Raw genomic sequence first — 10,593 nt, 5'->3', positions numbered from 1 at the left:
ACTCCTCTAAGGAGACATAATAAAAATTTCCCCTTCCATCTAATACCAAGACTGAGATATGCAAATTTTCTTGCTGTTTCTTTCCACATGTTGTTTCATTTGTTTTTAACCTGACTGGAAAAATTGAGTTCTCTAGGTTCCCACCTCTAGCATTTTTACTTTTGTAATGCTACCCAAGATAATGATGCAATTGGTAATGGAAGATTCCTTAGGCTCAATGTAAAGCAGAAGTCTTCAAGGATTCCTAGAAGATATCAATAAGGGCAGAGGCATTATAGGGATAAAAAGTTGGTTGTAGATAAAATGAATTATAATGCTACTTGTTTTGCAGATGGTAAAAGTTTAGAACTGTAGGGTAAATTTTCCTTAAAGGTAAAAGTCTCATATATCCAATTGATAAACAGAACTAAATTAAATTGTATTAGTTTAGAGTATATACTAACATCAACACAACAGTATATTACATATTGAATAAGTATTTTAATATGTAGATTTACTTTAAGCTTTAAGTAGATCACCAGATAGAAAGCATTCTGGAAACAATGGCCTTCTCTGCTTTGTTTGTTACTGCTGTGTCTAAATTCAGAACAGTACTTGACCCAAACAAGCATTCAAGAAATACTTGTTGAATTAGTTAATGAGTTAGTCAAGCCGCACAGAGGCATAGCTATTTGTATATCATCCTCTGGTCCCTCCTGAATTGTTCAGTGTTGAAAGCTTAGATCCATGCTCATTACTTTCTGCAAGCAGTGTAATGAAACTACAGCTTAGTTAGCAGAATCCATCCACCCAGCATTAGTGCCTCCATACTTGCCTAATGAGGTACACCTTAAATAGACTCCAGTTCCTAACTAAAAAGAAATCAGTAATCATGATAACCAGTAAACCATTTTGACCAGTTTGTCATCCTGCAGTTGGCTAGGTACTATCTGATTAACTATTGTGGTGGATTAACTAATGGTCAATTTGTAACACCCAGTTGGACAGTCTGTATGTTTTTGGGTGTGGAAGGCTCACCTGAGGATTTTTGCCAACCGCATAAAAAAAGAACTGGATGGAAAGAAGCTATTTCATTGATTCTCCTGGAAAAGCTTGTCATGCTGGTTTTCCTGCTATGAAAATCAGTTATTCTCAACATTGGAGGAGCTTGGGTCTTCACTGTTGCTGAGGATGGCTGTTGTTCTTTTGTGGGGAGCTCTGGTCCTTATCTTGAGCATCACTTCCTGGCTCCAGCGCAAATCCCTCAGCCTGCTGGCACAGACTTTCTAGCTTTCCCCACTGACCTTTTGGCCTTCCTAGCACAGATCTTTGATACAGACTTGCATGAGACATTATTACGAGCTCTAGGTCTCCAGTTGGACTTGTGGAGGGCATTGTCATGGGCTCTACAGCTTCAGCTGCATTTGTGCAGGACGTTGCTGTGGGACCCAGGCTCTCAGCTGGATTCTTTGGGTGGCTAGTGCAAGGGCAGATCTCCCACATGCTTCTGTATTTGACTATTTGGGTGAATACTATAAAATAACCCTATAAATTATGTGTCCTGTATTAAATGTATTTCCTTAGAAACCCTAACTACAACTATGAAGCTTTTAAAATACAGTTGGATGAATTCTTACAAAATAACATTTTTGAGGTAACTTCAGGGTTATTTCAAAAATCCAAAGTTTCTTTCACCTGTAAAATTTTAATGAAGAAATGCTATTGAAGCAAGGGACAGGAGGAGAACAGAGCTCCCGAAATCCAGCCATGGTGGGACTCAGGCAGCTTATTCACCCGCCCTCTTGGCAAGTGCCTGTGGTGAGGGCCAGGAGGAGACTCAGAAATCTCGAGATCCGGCCATGGAGGGACTCAGGCAGCTTATTCACCCATCCTCTTGGTAAGCGCCTATGGCGAGGGCCCATGAGAAGAACCATTACCTGTGAGCCTACTGCCACACAGGCTGAAAATCAAGCACCTTTCCCCCGCCCTCCTCCTCCCCGCATAGCTACTGGGGATAGATGTCTCAGCATCTCTTGGGAGGATGACCATATGCGGTATAGCAAATATGGGGGATTTCCTTCTACCTTCTGTTCGAAGGCATAGGTTGTTTTCACTGTTTTGTTATGTTTCTTTTGCTCTATTCAGTATTCTCAATTGGTTTTATAATATTCTATTTTTGGGTTGATTTTGCTATACCTAATTGACTGGACAACTATTGTGAAGTTAAAGAGATATACCCTAGTATATATTACTACTATCCCAATGTCCTACTGTGAAATCCCGTAACAATTTCACTGCATTGTCTCGATTTGTTTTGTTCTGTCTTGTGCTGTTGCATTTTTACTACTTTCAAAATTAAAAAAAAAAAAAAAAAAAAAAAAAAAAAACAAAGAGAGCAAGATTTAAAAAAAGAAATGCTACTAAAGACATGCAAAAGCACACTAATGATTGGGGAGGCAAGTAGAGGTTGACAGGAAGGCAGTGACAGAACTTTGTATGATTTGGAAAGATGTGATGTCACAGCAAGCTGTGAGTGATGCAGAAATGAGGATAAGTAACTGCACTGTAGTAGCATAGCCATCGTGGTTTAGAGAAACTGTAAACTGATATCCGTGTTTGATACCAAAAGATAAGCAAAGTTAGATAAGTTTTACCTTTATATTCTTTTTAATGTAGGTACATGGAAAAGATAACTTCAGGTAACGCTGCTTTCAGCATTAATTATTTGGTAATAATCAAAAGGCTTCATGATTGGAGGAAGTTGCTTCAATGCAGCCAATTAAACAATACGAGATGTTATTTCATGCTAGCAACTTTCTGCCACTCAAGCGTTCCTTTTCCAGATGCTAATTAAGAGCATATAAAATGAGAATAACATGAATTGCACAATCAGGTGAGCTTATTAAGTCCAATTATGATGCCAGTAATAAAATGATCTCTTTAAGATCATTTTAATGAGGACATATTCTTTCTTTCTTTGTTCATTTTGAAATTATTCTATACCACTAGAGAAATTTCCACTGATCCTAGTTTATGGTGCGAATCCTAGAGACAAATGACTGCTTTAATATTAGAATATCTGGGGCTGGGGATTTAGCCCAGCGGCATAAGTGCCTGCCTTGTAAGCAGGCAGTCGTGAGTTCGATCCCCGGTACCGATAAAAAGGAAAAAGCCAAAAAAAAAAAAAAAAGAATATCTACAATAACAACATATATTTTTTATTTCTACCAATATATAGGAAGAAACTAAAACGTGTGTTAAATAGTTTGTAGTAAATCAATCACATGATGGTAAAGTTTTATTCCATATTTATTATGTCACAAACATATTTTTTATGAATCAAAATAAAAGTTTTCAAAATGTCTTTGAAGTAGAAAATTTGAAGGAGGGGAGAAGGTGGGGAATGGAAGGAGGAAGAGGAAGAACAAAATGTAGAGGAAGAGGGAAAAGAGAAAGACAAAGAAAGGAAAAGAATAATTGAAATCATTGCCTAAAAATATTTTTATTTTCTCCCTTTATTCTCCTTCTACATTAGAGAAATTGGTCTTGGACTGGTTTCACCCTCGCTAAGGAAAAGTAAATGCTTTTTCCCTTGGCTTCTGTGACTCAAAGTGCTGGTGACTCAGAATTATTGCTAGGAGAATAGTATCGCTTTTGCTTATTGTTGGAATGAATTTCTGAAGCCAGGGCTTTATCAGCTTTGGACAGATGCAAAGGTAAGTTGTCAGACAGAGAAACAGATTTAGTACCACCACATGCCAATATAATGCACTGCATTTTAATAATTAAAAGCTCTGAAAACAAATGTTTTGTCATGTCTGTATAAAAAATTAACATCTTGGTTTAAAGTATAGAGTTGCCTACTGTCTGAAATAATGGAACTTATTAATGTAATGAAACAAATTCTTCTAGAAAATATCTTCCTGAATTCTGCAAGAAAGATTTAGTAGCACAAGGGAGACAGCCTCAAGAGACAGTTATCATTAGAGACCATGATTAAATCTGTATAAGAACCAAATTGGAATGTCACTCTGGAAAATCTCTTTAGCAACAGTTGACTCAGTTTCCTCATCTAGAAGATGAAAATAGCAGCTGGCTGTTATACATATTTTTGGAGAAATGTCTATTAAAATCCCGTCCCCAATTTTCAGAGTTATTTATGTTTTTTATTGCTGAGTTGTAGTAGTTATCTTTGCATATTAGATAGAAACCATGTATTGGATAACTTGGAAAATTTTCCTGCCTTACAGATTGTTGTGAGGATTCAATGATTTATATTATGCAAACCACTCAGAATTGAGCCCTACATATGGTATATGCTAAAGTTGCTGCCAAGAAGCTTAAATGGGGCTATCTTAGTAACCAGACAGCCATTAAGTGCTTGAATCCTGACCATCGTCACTTTTTAAAATTTTATTTTAAAGAGGATAAAACAAAACATAACAAAGCAAAACAAAGCGGATCAGAAGAAAACAATGTAAATGACAGATTTCAAAGCAAGAGAACAGGAGATCATCACTGGCTACCCTAATGTCTCTTGTTTTCTTTTAAATAGTTGTCCATTTCTTCACACACAATGAATTCGTACAAAACAAAATAGTATTAAACTGATCAGAACAGAGTGATGAAGGCATTATAGGCCTTCAAAACCAGATGATAGGGAAACCAACAATGGCTGCCATAATGTCTTGCACTCTCTTCAAAATAGCTGTCTATACCTTTGTGTATGTTGAAATTAAACAATACAAAACAGACTAGAATCACTCTGAAAAAAGAATATGGCATTACTGGATTTCACAGCATGATAATACAGAATCAGCAATGGATAACCTAATGTCTCTTTTTCTTCAAAGTAGCTGTTCATTTCATCATGCATTATATAATCAATTCTCATAAACAGTTGAGGAGAAGTTCTACACATGTATAAATCTCTACATGTATACCTATCCTTTCTAATTAGAGGCAAAAACAAAGCTAAACGAAACAAAAGAAATTACCAGGAAAACATGAAACAAAAAAGACAAATAAAAACAGTAGCAAAGAGGCCCAAACACTGCCAATATAGGCCTTCAAAACAGGTGCTAGGAGCATAACTAGGGTTGTTATTTTATACAATGATCTTCAAGAGTTCTTCAGCTCACCATACACTAACGCGTACAATTGTTGCAATCCTATGAATGTTATCTGTTTTGTTCCAAGACGTTACGGATTTTTTAGCACAATCATCTTAGCTATCCTAATTCTGTTTATATAATTTTAGATATTTTTTCTCTTCCTTTTTCTTTTTCCTCCTTTTCTCTGAAATATTATTTTTCCCCTTTGAGCAGATTTATATGCTTTCACTGTATTTATTGAGGTTTTTGTAAATTATGTACTCTTACCATTTCTTACACTAGGGAGATTGATGCATTTGAGTTTGATTTATTTCACTTATGAATATGGTGTCAAGTTGCATCCATTTATTTATAAATATCTCAGTGTGATCATTCTTTACAGCTGAGTAGTACTCCATTGCATAAAAATACCACATCGTTTTTATTCGTTCCTCAACTGATGGGCATTTAGATTGTTTCCAAGATCTGGCTATTACAAATTGTGCTGCTATAAATATGAGTTTGCGTATGTCACTGTGATATGATGTTTTCAGTTCTTCTGGGAATATTCCCAGAAGTGGATTAGCTGGGTCAAATGGGACTTCTAATCCCAGCTTTTTGAGGAATCTCAAGACTGACCTCCACAGTGGTTGCACCAGTCTGCACTCCCACCAACAGTGCAGGAGAGTTCCTTTTTTCCCACAGCCTCTCCAGCATTTGTTGTTGTTAGTTTTCTTGATCTTGTCCATTCTTTCTGCAGTGAGATGGAATCTCAGTGTTGTTTCAATTTACATTAAAATTATGCTGAACGTTTTTTCATGTGTTTATTTGCCATTTGTATTTCTTTATCTGAGAACTGTGTATTCATCTCAGATGCCCATTTTTGGATTGGGTCTCTGTGTTTTGGGGATCTGATTTTTAAAATTCTTCGTGTGTTCTAGACAGAAGTCCTCTGTCTGAGGGACAGTTCACAAAGATTTTTTCCCAATTTGTGGGTTTTTTTTTCACTATGCTGGAAATTTCTTTCTACATGCAGAACTTCTTTAATAAAGCATGATCCCAGTTATTGATTCTGTGAAGCATTTCCCATGCAGATTGATTCTTGTTCATGAATTCTTTACCTACCCCTATGTCTTCAAGATTTGTACCTACTTTGTCTTCCAACAGATTTAGTGTTTCTGTTTTAATATTGAGATCTTTGATCCATTTAAATTTTAGCTTAATACATGATGATAGGCATAGGTCTAGTTTTAGTTTTTGGCATAGGGAGAGTCAATTTTTCCAGCACCGTTTATTGAAGAGACTATCTTTCTTCTCTTTGGCCCCTTTATCAAAGATAAGGTGGCTGAGTGTGACTATAGGTGTAGTTGTATCTTCTAATCTATTCCATTGATCTTCAGGCCTGTTTTTATTCTAGTACCATGTTGATTTTATTACAGTAGCTTTGTAGAACTTCAAGTCAGGGACCGTGATGCCTCCTGTCTTGCCTTTGTTGCTTAAAATGGCCTTTGCCATTCTAGGTCTCTTGTGGTTCCAGATGAATTTTAGGAGTGTTTTGTCTAGGTCTGTGAGGCATGTTAGGAGTATTTTGATTGGGATTGCATTAAATCTGTAAGGAAATTTGGGAGAATGGCCATTTTCACAATATTTTTTCTTCCTATCCATGAACAAGGGATGCCTTTCCTTTTTATAAGGTTCTCTTCAATTTCTTTTTTCAAAATATTGTAATTTTGCTTGAATAGAACTTTTTCTTCTTTTGTTAGATTGATTCATAAGTATTTCATTTTTTGGATGCTGTTGTGAATGGTGTGGCTTCACTTATTTCTCTCTCAGTGATTTTGTTCTTAGTGTATAGGAATGCTATTGATTTTTGAAAGTGTTGACTTCATATCCTGCTACATTACTGAATTTATTTATTATACCTAGGAGTTTTGGGGATCTTATATGTAAGTATCATGTCATCTGAAAATAATGATAATATATCTGCTTCTTTTCCTATCCTTACTCTTTATTTCTCTCTCTTGTCTAGTTGTTCTGGCTAGTATTTCCAGCACTATATTGAATAGGAGTGGTGATAATTGACATCCTTGTCTTGTCTTTCAGTTTTTGGCTATTTAATATGATGCTGGATGTTGGTTTGTCATAGATGGCTTTTATTATATTGAGATGAAGACCATCTATTCCAATTTTCTGTTAGGTTCTTACCATGAATAAGTGTTGGACCTTATCAAAAGCTTTTTCTGCATCTAGAGAAATGATCAAGTGACTCTTATTTTTGACTCTATTGATATGGTGGATTACATTTATTGATTTACATATGTTGAAACATCCCTGCATTCCTGGGGTAAATCCCACTCAGTCATGGTGTCTAATCTGTTTGTTGATTTACTGCATTCTGTTCACCAATATTTTATGGAGAATTTTTGCATCTATGTTCATTAGGAAGATTGACCTATAAATTCTCTTTTTTGGTTGGGCCTTTCTCAGGTTTTGGTACTAGATAATATTTGCTTCCAGGAATGAGTTAGGGAGAATTGCTTCCCTTTCAATTTCATTGAAGAGTTTGAGGAGCTGATTAAGTCTACTTTGAATTTCTTAGAATCCCGCAGTGAATCTGTCTGGGCCTGGGCTTTGTTGGTAAGGATTTAATTACATTTTCAATTTCATTAGTTGAAACTGGGTTATTCAGCAGTTTTACATCTTCTTGACCCATCTTTGGTAATTCACATGTTTCTAGGAATCTGTCCATTTCTTCTGTGTTATTGAGTCTATGATAGTAGAGGTTTTCAAAATAGGTGTTGATGATCTTCTGTATTTCCACAGGGTCTGTAGTGATTTCACCCTTTTCACTCCTTATTGTTGGAGACCACTATGAAGCAGCTCCAAACAGGATTTAACATTGACTAATTGTCTTTCTATGTTTATTTATGAGTCTGTCCTAGGTCTCAGCCCCTTTCCTGGTGATAGGAGCTGATTCATAATAAGTGAACTTCTATGAATCAGGGCTGTGGTGGCCTGTGAGGCCACAGATACTGCAAAGGGCAAGGTAAGGACACAGACACTTGGCTCAAATATCAATTAAGTAGATAGAGACTGAAGCTGCAAGAATTACTCCTACTGTCTCTCTTCTACCATGTCTTCATGATAAGAGAGTTCTACTAAGTTGACATGATTCATTATTTGGAGACATCCTTACAGTGACTCCCAAGATCCTGCTCGTTGCCTGTACTTTCCTCAGTTTTCCTGTCCTTTGTTGTTGGACCTAATAAAAATGTGCAGTCCAGAAACGTCTTTGTCTTAGCCCTCAGACTCTTGAGCTCACTAAAGGGTTTTGACCCTCCTAGAGCCCTACAATCATACCACTTGTCTCATTTTATTTAAGCCTCTGCCATAGACACATTTTGGAGTTCAGAGATCTAGGTCAAGACCCAATACCTTATTGCATGAATTTGAGTTTTTTCTTCCCTTTTTAAAAATAAGGTTGCCTAGGGCCTTATCAATTTTATTTATACTTTCAAAGAACCAACTGTTTGACTCATTTATTCTTTGTATTGTTTTCTTAATCTCTATTGCATTGATTACTGCTCTGATCTTTGTAATTTCCTCCCTTCTGTTGACTTTGGGCTTGACTTGCTCTTCTTTTTCTAGATGGTTGAGATGTAGCATCAGGTTGTTTATTTGTGTTCATTCTGTTTTCCTGTTGTGGGAATTCACCACAATAAGTTTTCCTCTGAGGACTGTTTTTATTGCATCCCAAAGGTTCCAGTAAATTGTATTTCTATATTCTTTTGCCTGTAGATATTGTTAAATTTCTTCTTTAATTTCCTCTGTGAACCACTGATTGCACAGGTGTGTGTATCCAATTCCCATGTGTTTGTGAGGTTTTTGCAGTTTCTTTTTGTCATTAATTTCTAGTTTCATGGCACTATGACCCAATAACATGCATGGGATAATTTCAAATCTTTTGCATTTACTTAAGAATGTTCTGTGGGCTAGTATATGTTTATTTTAGAGAATGTCCCATGTGATGCTGAGAAGAATGTATATTGTGATGTTGTTGGGTGGAACACTCTGTATACATCCACCAAGTCCCTTTGCTCACAGTTGTGATTCAGTTCTGTTATTTCTTTGCTGATTTTCTTTCTGGTTGATCTGTTGCTTTTTGTCAATGGTGTGTTAAGGTCTCTTGTTATAATTGTGTTATTGCTTATTTGAGTTTCCATTTTTGTTAGTATTTGTTTTGTATAGCTGAGTGCTCCCGAATTTGGTGCATGTATATTTAAGATTGTTATCTCTTCCTTTAGAAGTTTTCCCCTAACTGGCATGTAGTGACCTTCTTTATCTCTTCGGATCATTCTTGGTTTAAAGTTCACATTTTTGGGGGGTGGGGTTCTGTTGCATGAAGTATTGTTTTCCATCCTTGACTTTCAGTCTATGCATTTTCTTTTGTGTTAGATGGGTTTCTTGTAGACAGCATATGTTTGGATGTTGTTTCTTGATTCATTCTGCCAGTCTGTTTCATGTAATTGGTGAATTGAGGTCATTTACATTAATGGTTATAACTGATATACATTAGTTTATTTTTGACATGATATCTTTCTGCTGTTGCTTCTTTACCTTTCCACTCTGTTTAATTGTCTGCCTTGCTTAGTGGTTTTTTCCCTACTTCTGTCTAGAATGTCTTTCAGTATTCTTTGCAGAGTGGGTTTGGTGGTCTTGAAATTCTTCAGTAATTCTTTGTTGTGGAAGTATCTTATTTCTCCATCCATTTTGAAGGACAGTTTTTCAGGGTACATCAGTCTGGGTTGGAAGTTGTTTTCCTTTAGGACCTGAAATAATTTACTCCATCTTCTTCTTGACTACATTGTTTGTGTTGAGAAGTCTGCTGTGATTCTGATAGGCTTTCCTTTGTAGGGGGCTCTGTTTCTTCTAACAGCTTTTAATATTCTTTTCTTATGTTGGATTTCTGGAATATTGATTATTACATGTCTGGGTGTGGTTTTATTTTGGTTATGGCTATTTGGAGTTTATATGCTTCACTGATATGTATGTCAGTTTCCATTCTCATGTTTGGGAAATTTTCAGCTATTACTTCTGTAAATAGCCTCTTGATATATTTGTGTTGTCACCTTCTTTATCATTTATCCCTATAAAAATACAGAATGCTTCATGAATTTGTGTGTTATCCTTGCACAGGGACCATGCTAATCTTCTCTGTATTGTTCCAATTTTATTATATGTGCTGCCAAAGTAAGCACTACCACGACTTTTTATCTATTAAAAGTAATATTTCAAAGAACCAAGCTTCTGATGATACAACCTTCTCAGAAGATATTAAAGAAAAAAAGCCATTGTAGTTGATCTGATTACTTGAACAATGGCTAGGTACACCTCAGTCACTCATTCACTTTTCTCCCTTAGGACTGTCACCAAAAATTCATATTATATTTTTATATTTTTGTATTAAATAAACTTATTTTAAAATGAAGATAGTCATTTCAATATTTTAATTGAATCTTAT

The 10,593-nt window shown here is 35.9% G+C and overlaps 1 non-coding gene across 1 annotated transcript; it reads right to left on the bottom strand.

Moving 5' to 3' along the window:
* Nucleotides 1-10,223: 10,223 nt before the first annotated feature.
* Nucleotides 10,224-10,330, bottom strand: LOC111756612 (U6 spliceosomal RNA). The gene has a single exon (XR_002791043.1). It is a non-coding gene; the product is annotated as a U6 spliceosomal RNA (small nuclear RNA).
* Between the last annotated feature and the right edge of the window lie 263 nt (nt 10,331-10,593).

Source organism: Cavia porcellus, unplaced genomic scaffold, assembly GCF_034190915.1.
Source record: "Cavia porcellus strain 051 isolate PalLab524CR breed Dunkin Hartley unplaced genomic scaffold, mCavPor4.1 scaffold_24, whole genome shotgun sequence".
Lineage (NCBI taxonomy): Eukaryota > Metazoa > Chordata > Mammalia > Rodentia > Caviidae > Cavia > Cavia porcellus.
This window is presented reverse-complemented; position numbering and strand designations above follow the sequence as displayed.